Source organism: Piliocolobus tephrosceles, chromosome 2, assembly GCF_002776525.5.
Source record: "Piliocolobus tephrosceles isolate RC106 chromosome 2, ASM277652v3, whole genome shotgun sequence".
In the NCBI taxonomy this organism is placed as follows: Eukaryota; Metazoa; Chordata; class Mammalia; order Primates; family Cercopithecidae; genus Piliocolobus; species Piliocolobus tephrosceles.
In genome coordinates, this window is record NC_045435.1 from 95,749,517 (window position 1) to 95,763,057 (window position 13,541).

Below are 13,541 nucleotides of genomic sequence, written 5' to 3' on the forward strand. Positions count from 1 at the left end.
TGTGAAGGAGAAATAAAGGCATGGATTGAAAAACAGAACCCGTAAGGCATCCTTTTGTGGGAGATAACTGCTGGATGTATTGTAGTAAATTAAGGGAGTTAACCAAGATACAGGAAGACATGGAATCCAAGAAATGGTCTTCAACAGAAAATACCACAAAGGGAAGTCTCTTGCTAAGGATTTTGTAGCGAGTCTAGGGAACCAGCCCTCTCAGATCGCAGAAGAGCCAACGCTCCAAAAGAGGGATCTAAAGGGAATAAAAGGGAACTATTTACTTAAAGGTCATCTGATGTGATGGAGCATTCCAAAAGAAAACACTGGTAAGTATGTGATAGATCAGATGCAGCATGTGGGAAAAAATATAGGTACATAAAAAAATCCAGGTCAATGAATAAAACCAGGTGACCATTAACTTCAGGAAAATGAAAAAGAGTACAGGAAAAAATATAATACTCTACTTTCTACTGTGAATGTCATTTACATAGGCACAATAAAGTAAACATTGACTGTATTAAAAAAACTAGTTAGCATTTAGAAGGATGGGAGCAGAGAAGTGGCCTTTGGTGATATTACTATGAAATTTTGAATCATTTTTACAGGGAATCAGTAGATTCTAAACACTGGCAATATAAAATTACTTAGAAATATGCAGGTTAATATCAGGAGAAAACAGTTCAAGGAGGCAAAAATAAATTGCTTCTAGGAAGTGGGCTTGGGGACTGGAAGGGTTGCAGGAGAATTGTAATTCTTTATTCTAAATCTTTTGATATGATTTGACTGTGTAACTATTTGTAGGCACTACACTTGTACTGTAAACCCTCTGTGTACTGCTTCAGATTGTCTCTACCTCACCTGTGTTATTCAAACCTTAGCTGTGGTAACCAATTCTACACAGGATCTGACCAGCTTCCTACAGGTGTAATCTGACAGTGTCTTGCCTCAGATCCATGCTTTGCACTTCTGACTTCATGCCCTTGGACTTCTCTGTGAAATCCCATGCAGGAGCCACTGTGGGAACCCACTCACTTCTCACATCTGTGCAACCTGGAAATGCAAGGGAGTTCACACTCCAGGAGGCAAACTTTTGACCAGTGGAGAGTCCTGAGCTGGTGGATAAACACATCCTCTTTCTTCCTCTGGACAGACAGTTTTGAGAGAGGATTCATGGCAATCTCCCTGGATAGAGCAAACAGTCACCTGCAGTCATGGTTGAGCAACAGTGCATCTTTGTCCTATCTTCCTCCTTCCCACTGTGACCGTCTGGACACTCACGCCATCCTCTGGATCATTGTCCCAGTCAGCCTTTGCTTTCTTGGCAAACCCAAGAAAAGTCTAAAATGATTGAAAACTTTTAAACAAACGCAAAATGGAAAGATACTTTCTAAAAAAGATGACATTTCTAAAAAAGATCTAAATGGAAGATGATACTGCAGCAAGGAAATGCAAAGTGGTAATGCAGACTTTTTGCATCAGTAGATAAATACTTGAAAAGGAAAACTAATGGTTTAGAATTGATAATTTCTTAGCAAAATTGAAAGTTGAAGGAGGAAAGAAATGCTATAATAAGTAAGAAATGCTACAAAGTTTCCTTCACAAGGAGTGGTAAAGGGGATTGGGCTGGCAAAATGTCTTGTTGGGGACAGAATGGCCATTGTTTCATCTCATATATCAATGGGAAATATAGGCTTAAATATGGTAATGAAGATAGGGAGGAACCCACAAGCAAAATGGAGAAGCATAATAACAGTTGGAAATTAATGGTGGTAGTGGGGGCAGGGGTGGTAGTATAGAAAAAAAACTCGGTCAAGCGCCATACTAAAAAAATATATATATAAATCAGTAGCAACAAGTATAATAAATAGAAAACATGAACAAAAGGAAAAAAAGTACCATTTAAACTAATAATCATAAATGAGTTGACTTCTTTTTTTTTTTTTTTTTAAAAAAGGACTCTCAGGCTACAATAAAACCCCACAAAATTTGCATCTATATAAAGTGTATGAGACATATTTAAAAGTAAAAAAATAAAGAAATGTTTATTTTAATCTTGATTTTAATGACCAAAGATATACCAGGCAAATGCAAACAATTAAAAAACAAGAAAGATGATAAGTTACTATAAAACTTAATCTGAGGCTTACACCATGAATTGAAGAAAATAACTAGATTGTTTATGATAAAAGAAATAATCCTTGAGGACAATAAAAGAGCTACAGACCTTTGTGCATTCAAAAATACAATAGCAAACTATAGAGCAAAAACTCCTAGAAAGATAAGGAGAATTTTATAAAATCACAATGATAGTAGAAGGTTTTATTCCATCTTTCAGTATTTGGTATATTAAGGCATTAAAAACAAGCAATGTAGAAAGGATTTAAATATTACAACCAACAAGCTAACTTAATAGCTCTCTCTGATTTTGTTCCCCTGGAAAACATGTTTAGAAATCAACATATACTTGACCACAAAAGAAAACAAATAAACTATCTCCAATAAAAGATTTTACAGGTCACATTCTTGGACCACACTCCTTGAAGGCTGTAGCTGTCTTTGTTTCTTCCTGCTCCCCATCCCCCTCCAAAGGCGGTTAAATCAAGCCTTAGGTAGTAATGAGAAGGCAAGAAAGGGAGAGCAAGGGGAACTGGGGCTCTTGGGTGGCTGCTATGAGATAGCAGCTTCCATGCATTAGCCACTTTTCCTATTTTTTAAACCCAGTTCTCAATACCTTCCTGTGTAGGGAAATTTCATCCATTTGCAGGGGACGGATAGTTGTTCTTCTTATTCAGTATTTGCACACCATCAGATCCCTATAAACTCCAGCAAAGTCCCTGCCTTCCCTTGAAAGAAAGAACTGTACCTCTGCCCTCAAATCCAAGGCTTCTTTCCCATCTCTGGGTGGCTGTCTTCCACATCAGTGATAAAATGGGGATTGTCACACTGACCCACTTCTCAGCGGGGCTGTGAGATGCAACGACTAATTACAAAAGCTAATAAAATATTTACAGAGCTTACAGCACACTTTGGAAGTGCAAAGGTGTAGTTAATAAAAATAATGACGGTGCTAGACAAACACTGCTCAGAGCCTAGTGCCACACTCAAGAAGAGTAAACAACTTGCCAGGGTAATTTCAAGCTCTGTTAGATGCTTGCAGCAAGTATCGCTGCTATCCAAGAGGAGAGAAAATCTGCCATGCAGGAAATCTTGACTGAAGGCCACAGCCCAGCCGTGCAGAGCAATGTGGTTTGATTAAAATGAGCAGCGATCTTTTGTGCAAGTGCTGGGATCTCTGGGCTTTTCCAGAATTCAGGGAGGTAGAAGTGAGTTGGCTCCTTGCCACCTTGGGCTCAAGGTTCTAGGCCTTGCTTGTTTTGTAAAGAGACCGCTCTCCAGGAATCTGAAGTCCAGACTCCTCTGGGCTGGCGAGGACCAAGGAATGGAGGGATCTCTTAGTGGAAAGTGTAGAGGCATTTTGGATCTTTGCAGAAGACACTAGAAAGAGCAAGTAGCAGAGCCTATTTAAGTAATAAGAAGAGGGGCAGAGGATCGGATGGTTCCAGACACAAAGACAGAACCCAAGCTAGGAATTTGGTGCAGGGGACTGGAGTTAGTAGAAAAGCTGATAGGGCACATAGAAGGAGACCGTGAGGTGACCTAGAGATCAGCAACAGTTAAGTAGGAGGAACGAAGATGGAGGTGCTGTCACCTGAGCCCTGAAGATGCGAGCTGGATCCATAAAGATCCTGCCGCTGCCTGAGACAGGAGACCCAAAGCAGAGAGATAAGGGGAAAAACCCTGGCTTCTGCCCTCCTCCCTCCCACCCTCCAATGTCCTGTCTGTCTTCCTTCCATCAGCCAAACCTAAGCAGAAACTGGTAGACAAGGAAGCCTAGGAATTGTGGTTTGCATGGCTGGCATCTGCAGCACAGAGCAGGGCAGGGGAGGGCTTGAGGGCCGATAGGCAGGTGCTCAGCACTTGAGGTGGGAGTGGGGGGGTGGGGCCGAACAAGGTTGGCTCAGTTATATGGGATGCTAGACTGTCACCAAGAACCATGGGAAGCACAGATGGGTGTGTAACCCGGGAGTCACTTTCCTCATTTCACACGCTAGACAAAGAGCAGGTTGTGACCTCTGGCCTCCCACCTCCCAGCTACCTAATGACCTATCAGCTGGTGAGCTAGGCTGGCCTCATCCACTGCCCATAAGAACAAGCCTACTGGTCAAGGAATATGCTTCTGGCCATTAACACAGGTTGTAAAAGTGCCAATGCAGCCAACCCTTAGGGAGCCTATGAACACGCCCTCTCTGAGTTTGAGTTCCAGCCCGCATCAGAGGCTCACTGCAAGGGTCAATCCAATCCTAGCTGGTAAACCAGATTCTAATACTATGAGGGTGTGGAATTCTAGTTACAGAAAGTCACCTGCACGCCATCACAAATGACCAAACCTGACAACAGGGTCAGCAACAGGGCAATGTATTAAAAACGGAGTATGTCCATCAGTTGGGCGACCGCAGGAGGCAATCTAGAAAGTTCCAGACAAGCCCTTTTTAAATTTTCCTCCCCAAGAATGGTGTTTAAAATCGTAAACTGTCTTATGAATCAAGTAAGGAGAGTCAAGTTCATGGGATGTTAATTTAATGGCTCACTCGGGGCTTTGACTAATTTTGTTTCTGTGACAGTGTGATAATTTTACAGACTCCAAACAGGAAGTGAAAAGTAATTCATTTCCATTCACTCCGTGTCAACAAAACTGAATTATTAGGAACCAAGCACTCCTTTAGGTGGGTTTGCTAGTGGCCAAACTGGAGACCAGAACTCAGGCATCCAGGCTACGGGTTGTGCATGTGGCGAGGTGGGGAGAGCTATTGTGTTGTTAGTGACCCCCTCCCCCCATATTCTGTTCAGAGTCCCCTTTTTCTTTTCAAATGGTTTGACAGGAACTGGTCATTCCTGCCTCCCATGGATATGACACTGTTTCTGTTTCTGGGGCTCGAAGAGTTTCAGATTTGATCCTTATCCAGGAGCTCTCATAATTCAACTGTTCGGAGGATCAAATGAGAGAATGCAGTTCCTGGTGCCTCTCACCTTACCTCGGAGCAGGAGTTCAAGCAATGCAAACTGCTTTAGCTCTTTTGCTGTTGATGTGTTGTTTGATTGGCAGTTGTGCTAGTGACCTTCCATTTGCCCTTCCAATCCTGCTGACCTTTATGGACTGTAGCAAGCATCTCTTTCATCCCTGTTTTTGTTTGTTGTCGTTGTGGTTGTTGTTGTTGAGACAAAGTCTCGCTCTGTAGCCCAGGTTAGAGTGCAGTGGCACGGTCTGGGCTCACTGCAACCTCTGCCTCCCGGGTTCAAGCGATTGTCCTGCCTTAGCCTCCCGAGTAGCTGGAATTACAGGTGCATGCCACTCTACCCGGCTAATTTTCTGTATTTTTTAGTAGAGACGGGGTTTCACCATGTTGGCCAGGCTGGTCTTGAACTCCTGACCTCAGGTAATCTGCCCTCCTCAGCCTCCCAAAGTGCTAGGATTATAGGCGTGAGCCACCACGCCTGGCCTATCCCTGTTTTTGGTGTTAGGGCTATAGGAGGCGCTGGCAGGAAACTGCAGGATTAGGGAGCATTAAGCTGGGAGGTGACTGCACTGCTCTTTCTCTGCCAAACCACACATGAATGCTGTGGTTCTTCCCCAGAGACCACAGCTCTTGTGCAGGTAGTCATACCCTCCCTTTGCCACCTCAGGACTGGGGGAGCTAAGTGCTCCCCACAGCCACTGGCCCCAGGTGCTTCCCTGCTTCCTGTTGTCTTCCTAACCCAGCCCTTATCCTCAAAAAGTATCCTTTTGTCAAGTGAAAAGAGTCAAACTCTGTAATATATTTTAAAGAGGTTTATTGTGCGTCAAATATTAGTGACCAAGGCCTGAACCACAGTCCCAAGAGGCCCTGTGCCCTTGGGAAGGTGCCCAAGCTGTTGTGCCACAGCTTGGTTTTATACATTTTAGGGAGACACGATCAATACATATGGGGTATGTATTGGTTTGGTTCGAAAGGTGGGACAACTCTAAGTTGGGTGGGGTGAGCTTGCAGGTCATAGGTGGATTCAAACAGTTTCTGGTTGAAAAAATTGTTATTATGATCTAAAGTCCTGGAATCAACAGAAAGGAGTGTCAGATTCAAGATAAGGGATTGTAGAGACTGCAGTTCTCGTTATGTACATGAAGCCTCATGCGTGGCTGCCTTTAGAGACTATGGTGACAAATGTTTGCTATTCAGATCTCTAAAAGGTGTTAGACTTTCAGTTAATCTCTTCAGGACTGGGAGAGACTGGAAAGGGAAAAGATCTAGTTATAGTAATAGATACCCTTTACAGATGCAATCCCCTTGCCCCCTCCACCGCCACCGAACAGCTTTGCAGGCCATTTAAAAGTATGACAAAGAAACATATTTAGGGATGAAATATTTTGATTTCCTTCTTTTTTCTGTCTGGCATGTGGTATTGTGCCAGAGTCAACGTTAGAAAGCAGACCACATTATATAGGGTTAAATGAAACTCCTCTGGTGAGATTTTTACAGTTTGTAGGGCGTGACTCTCCAGTCCCCTTACATAGGAATTTGGGCAAGAGAAGAAAAAGAGCAGAGTTTAGTCTTCACTTTATTACATTCTACATTTGAGGGTGCCCTCCTTCTCCTTTCTGCCTGATAATTGAGTAAGCTAAATTTCACAGTTTAAAAAGCAACAACAACAAAAACCCAAAACAGCAACACCCAAAAACCCCAAACCAAAATACAGTTTGAAAACTCTCAGGACCTTTGGCCAGCTGTGTCTTTGCCATTTCATCTTTTTAAACTCCCCATCAGTAGGGTTGTGGGAGAGGAAATTGGAGGAATTTGTACCAAGTAAGGTGATCAGGCAATTGATTTATGGCCTAACTCTCCCCGTAATGAAATATTCTTAAGAGAGGCGCCGTACCCAGACCTTCTCTGGGAAACTGAGTACACAGATTTCAGCACCTAGAAAAGTACTGGGCATATCACAGGCACTCAATAGTTATTTGTAGGTTAATGAATACATTCTAGGATATATCTACAACCACTATGGTTGGCATGTGGGGCGGAGTCAGAGACCTCGAGCTTCCTCAGTGCCAACTGTGGCTCATGTCTCCATGTCTACGTGTACAGGAATCATCTGTAGAATCAAAGTATCAATCTTTGGTAGGTACTGCCAGAAGCATCCAATTGGGTTTCTGATTTTAAATAATCTTTTCTAAGGGAATATGCCATGGATTCTTGAGGTTACCATTTCATTGCAAACCTCCAATTCTAGCTTTTGAACTGACTAAAAGAAAAAAAGAATGAGGGGACTTCAAATCTCTGCACCTAACTCTGCTAGCTCACAGCTGAAAAACCTTGATCAGAAGTTGCCCACAGGATGACTCACACTGAAATGAGGGCCTTTTCCCTGCACCATGTGTTTTTGTAATGCTAATTGAATATGAGGGAACTACTTAAGGACAAGGTTAGCTTTTCAGGTGAAGTCTCTGGTTGGTCTGGCCTGGTAGTGATGAACTAGCCGTTCTCAGGACCAACCCTGGATGTAGGAGGCTGCTTTGTTCCTGTGGTTTGGCTCCCCAAACTAATGAAGTTGCTGGCAGAGAAAGGGGAAGAAAGGCCTGAACCCAGGAGCAAAAAACAGAAGTGGTCCAACCCTGCTCAGTGATGTTTGGGTTTTGCAGATAAATACTGCAGCTGTTAAAAATTATCATGATCAAAATTCCCGCAGGATAAACAGGACTTTACTATTGAGTATTTGAAAGTCTCTAGGCCTGACTCCCCTTCCTTCTCCAACTGAAGCTTGTCTTTATGGGTACTTTTGTGACAAGACTTCTTAAGAACATAGGTACTATATTTTAAGCAGAGCAAACTGGTCAACCAGGAGCCTTGGGAAAGCAACCCGGTACCTATTGTCTACCATTTTCCTCAGCTTGCTAGAATCAGCAGAAGGACCTTCCTAGTCAGGTGTGACAGCCTCATTCTAGCCAGCTTGATTGGTACTGGGGTCCTTTTGTGACAGTGGTTGGTTGTAATGTTCTAGATCTTCTTTTCAAAAGGATGATGTATTACTTAGGGTTCTCCAGAGAAATAAGAGAAATAGAAATAATATAATGTGTGTGTGTGTATATATATATATGAATACATATACATACTCAATTATATGTATATATGTATACATATACATATTCTATGTGTGTGTATATATACATACACGAGAGCACTTCTGAAAGCTTGCTCTCTATAGCTTTATGAACTTTATATTACATATAATAGAGAGACTTTAAGGAATTGTCTTACACAATTCTGTGGGCTAGCAAACCTGAAATTTGTAAAAATTCAGGCAAGAGTTGATGTTGTAATCTTGAGGGGAATTTCTCCTTCTTCAGGAAATCTCCATCTTGCTCTTAAGGCTTGCAATGGATTAGATAAGGCCCACTGTCATTTGGAGGGCACTCTTCTTACTTAAAGTCTATTGATTTCATGTTAATCTTCACTCAAAGTCAACTGATTGTTAATATTAATCACAGCTAAAAAGTACCCTCACAGCGGCATCTAGGCTGATGTTTGACCAAACAACTGGGAGCCATGGCCTAGTGAAGCTGACACAGAACATGAACCATCACAGATGCTGATACAGATCACCTCAAATACATACACATTCCAACAGACACTGTCTCCTTTGGAGAAAATAGTCATCCCAAAGAGAGATATATGGAGATACACGAAGAGAGTAAGAAAGGGAAACATTGTACATTTTAGCAAGATCTAGGTGTTATTGCCTCATTTTACTTTCTTTCAGTCGAAATAAGTGCTGACTGGCACTACAAATTGCATGTGTTTTCTCGTGTGCCATGATTGGCAGTACCCCTTGAAGCACTAGAGTCCCTTCCTTCATTGTGTTCCTCTCATCTCCTCGCTCTCGCCTCACGTATAAACAGGACAGCAGTTGGGCTGCGTTCTCTAAGAGGAGCGGTCACTGTGAGTTAAAGATCCAGAGCACAGGCATTCTCCCTTCTCTCCTGTCTGTGAGAGAGAGCAGGGGCCTACCTCTCTGCATATATAGGTCATGGCGTTAAATAAATTGCAAGTTTTCTTTCCCGGGTTATCCTTAGCTTTTCTACTTAAAAGCAACATGTGCAAAGCCATTTCAGATGGCCTGCTGTATTCACCTGGGATCTGAACAAATGAACACTACCATTTCTGACATTTTAAATAAAGCAGTGAGACTTTCAATAAAGTCCTGTCCTATGGGCCGACTCATAATATCCACATACGTTAAATCTGAGGTTCATTTTCATTATTTTGTTTTCCTATTTTTGGATGCTTCAATCAAGGCTATTTTCTAAAATGTAATTCATATTAATATTTTACAGATTTATATTCACTTTTCCATAGAATTAAGTACTTGACTCAATAAGAAAAGCAGATAATAGATATTTATGTGATAACTCTAATTTGAATAGATTATTGTAGCTTTTATTTTATAAGATAATGTTGCAACACACAACATCAAAATTTAAAGTGTTCAATTGTTATTGTCAAATGCCATCATTTTTAATGACAAAATTCCCTCTATCTTTTTACATTGTATAATTATCTGTAAACGGATCACCTGAGTTCAAATTAAATATTTAAACTATTTGCTGATTCGTAACCTATGAAGTCATAGCAGTTACTATTTGTGACACAGTAATAACAACCTTCTAAAACTAGAGATCTTTTAAAAGTAAAATTTACATTAAAATTGAAAATACTACAGAAAAATGTACAAATCCTGTGCTTAACTCAATGAATCTTGGTATTTATTTCAATATTTAATTTTAAATGACTTCCGGGTTATAAATTATTCCTGTATATTTTTCTAAAGAGTAGGTCAGCAGGGACTAGAGTGACCAATTCACCATTCTCCCAGGACTCTGCAGATTTTAGCACTGAAAGTCCCTGTAATCAGGGTAGCTCTTCAGTCTCAAACTTGAACATTTGGCTACTCTAGCAGGGACAGGGCTGTGACCCAGTCTGACCATTGACTGAATGTATGTGTTGAATCACCTCCTCATCCCCTCTCCTCTTCCCTTCACTTGTAGCCTCAAAATGAATTCTGTAATTGACACCAAAGTGTTGGTGTTGGGGCTAAAGGGAGACAAGAATAAGCTGGGGGGCAGGATGCTAAAGGGCTTACAGAGGTTTCCAAAGTGGAGCCTCATTTTACATTGCTCTTATGGGGCAGGTCCTTCTTTCTCCCTTTTGGGGTTCAGTACTATTTTCTTGCCCCTCAACTGGAGCCTCTTTGTGCTCTGACCTCTGAGCCCCAGGAAATCCTGATGGAGAATGGATTTGCTTGGCCTTGCAGCCCTCAGGTACCAATGGCTGAGTCTGTGCTTGTTTATCAGTTGCTCTTCTGAATGGACTCACTTCATAGGAAAAGTCACTATTAGAATTTAACTTTCCAGAAACATAGAAGTTATGGATGAGAGAATTTTTGTGGGTGAAGTGGGTGGGCTTATAAAAGTACTTAACTGTTACCAAAACATATTTAAATAAAGAGAAGAAAACAGACAACACTCATTCCACAGCACCTGCCTGCACAGAAGAAAAGAAAATATAAATGAGAGGGCAAGAGTAGGTGAGGAACTCTTGTCCTAATATAGTTCGCTTGATCTGTCCTTCCTACTCGTGGAATTTCCTTTAATGACACTGTAAAATCCCAGTGAGCCTTGACCTTTGGGAGCATGAATTCCAACTTCACCAAGTTCTGGCTATTTGATTTGTGGCAAAATGCGTAGGAATCATGAGCTTCAGATCCCTCACAGAGAACAGTGGAAGTAAAGATACTTATCTTGAAAAGTTAGTCTGAGGATTAAATTAGATAACGTGTGTGAAGATTTTAGCCAAGTGGTGACATATAATAAATGCTCAATAAATACAAGATTACTCTGTCTCCTAACCTTAATTTAATTTCATAAATATTAAAAACAAGATATTCATTCATTCATAGATCCATTCATTCAACAAATACTTATGGCACTGAAAAGGAGCTGGAGAGTGGGTCAAATGAGAAAGACAGTGGCCCACTGAGAGTGAAAGGTATGCTGGCAGACTCAAGTGAAGTAGAAAATGTCGGACCTGTCACATATGGCCTTGTGTGCCATGTGTTATAGAGATGACCCCTTCCCACTGAAAATTATGCTATCCCTTTCAGAATACACAGTTGCTCCTGGGAAGTGGCTGGCCAATCAGGAATTACATTCCTGTCATCCTCACATTTTGATGTGGCCACTTCTTGCCAAATCAAAACGATACATGTCATTTTTAGCCTGGGACATTTAAGAGATAGGTTTACCTCCCCAGAGCTCTCTTTTCCATTTTCCCAGCTAGAAGCAGATGTCTTCGAGGCTCTCAACAATAGTAAAGTTGCTAGACAGAAGATGGTTCCTAAACCACAGTTTAAAACCATTGCTAACTAGGACCACTCACCTTGGACGTTATGTCCTGAGAAACAACCTTCTACTGGGTTTCAAGCATTATGTGTTTTGTGTTCCATTTGTTACAGCAGCTAGCGTTACTCCTACTTATAAATCGTGCTAAGTTATTTTGTGCAATGTGTAAGTTAGAGTTACACATTGTACAACTATTATACAAAAATTTTATTTTGAGTCCTATTTTATTCTAAATGTAGACTGAAGTCATGGAAGGGTTTTAAGCAGGGAAATGACATGACCTGATTTTTGCTAGAAAATGATTACTCTAGCTAAACAAATTAGGGGAGGGATTAGGGATCTAGAATTGTACAGTAATAAAGGCAAGAGGTAATAATGGCTAAAAATACGGTGGTAGCAGGAGAGAGAAAGAGAGAGAGAGAAGTTTTGGTATGTGGGATCCCTAGGGCTAAACAATGTAAGTAAGGGAGAAAGATATTGAAAATAACTCCTGTGTTCTGACTGGAGTGCCAGGTGCCAAAACGAGGACTCTGGGAAGACTCCCAAGTAGGAGTAGGGCAGTGCAGAAGTGGGGACATTTCTGTGGACACCATCTCTTGTCTCTGTCAGTCTTTGCTGTGCAGCTAATCTTCATGGGATGCTGCCGTGAGCTCCGCATTATTGGATGGCATCTTTGGTCTGACTAGCATAAAGCAGCCTTTCATGCTAAGTAGCAAACTCATCATGGCATGCATTCCTGTGTTCATTCATTCACTCAACCAGGCACTGGGCTAGGGGCTGGGAAGTTAGCACACAGTTCTGTTCTTGAAAAACTCAGTCCTCACACTCCCAGTCTTTAATTGCTTATATTAATCTATTATAACAGAATCATTGTCCAGAAATAGATGGTTGGAGGAATTGACAATTAATAAAAATATTGCTCCTGGTATGAAATATGAGGGGGAAGGGTGTGAGGGGCGAGTGCGGAAAGGTAGCAGGTAGGAACAGAAAGGGCAAAAAACAATAGTTTCCCTTAAAAATTTACAAAGTGTTTCCATCTGTAAAACTCTATGGGATACTTAAAATGTGGGAGGGAGACATCAAGGCCCAGAATCTTTACAGCATCTCCCCAAGGTGTCGCAACTAGAACAGTCTTCCGACACAAGGGCCATTCTTTTCTCATTGTATGCCACCATGATGCTTCCCTGGAGAGGGAAAGTGCTGTTCATAACTGAGTTGAGGAAAAATGGTTGGCTCTGGGGATCACGGAGAGGCTGCAGCTACAGAGGGGCAGAGGGTCGCCCCCTCACCTGCAGAGGTGCTCAGGCCTGCCTGGCCGTCTACATTGGGTGGGTCCCAGTGCTGGAACTAGTTTGATTGGGTTTCAGTGTAGAGCCATAGGGTGACTGCAGGCTGTGTCCCATGGAGCCCTGAGGGCCAAATTCTGTCTCCGAGTCAGTGAGGAGGGCATTGGGCTGGAAATGAGGACATGCTGAGAAGGTCAGAATGAGGGCAGGCAATAGACCTGTGGTATGTGGGAGACGCGGTCTGGCTCACAGGCCTTAGGGCCTGAGTGGATGTACTATTAGGGGCCTGCCTAGATCCAGTTAGAAGCAGACTATTTCCTCAGAGCCAGGAGAGCTGAGAGAGACAGCCCTGACACACGTGTGTGTGTGCACACCCATGTGCACATGCGAATGCTTACAAACATATGTACACATACCTGTGCTCAGGATGTGTTCCATGGCAGTGTGGGGTCAGGATGGATAGAATGGAAACAGGACTATTAGAAAGCAGATCCAGGCCGGGCGCGGTGGCTCAAGCCTGTAATCCCAGCACTTTGGGAGGCCGAGACGGGCGGATCACGAGGTCAGGAGATCGAGACCATCCCAGCTAACACAGTGAAACCCCGTCTCTACTAAAAAAAATACAAAAAACTAGCCGGGCGAGGTGGCGGGCGCCTGTAGTCCCAGCTACTCCGGAGGCTGAGGCAGGAGAATGGCATAAACCCGGGAGGCGGAGCTTGCAGTGAGCTGAGATCCGGCCACTGCACTCCAGCCTGGGCGACAGAGCGAGACTC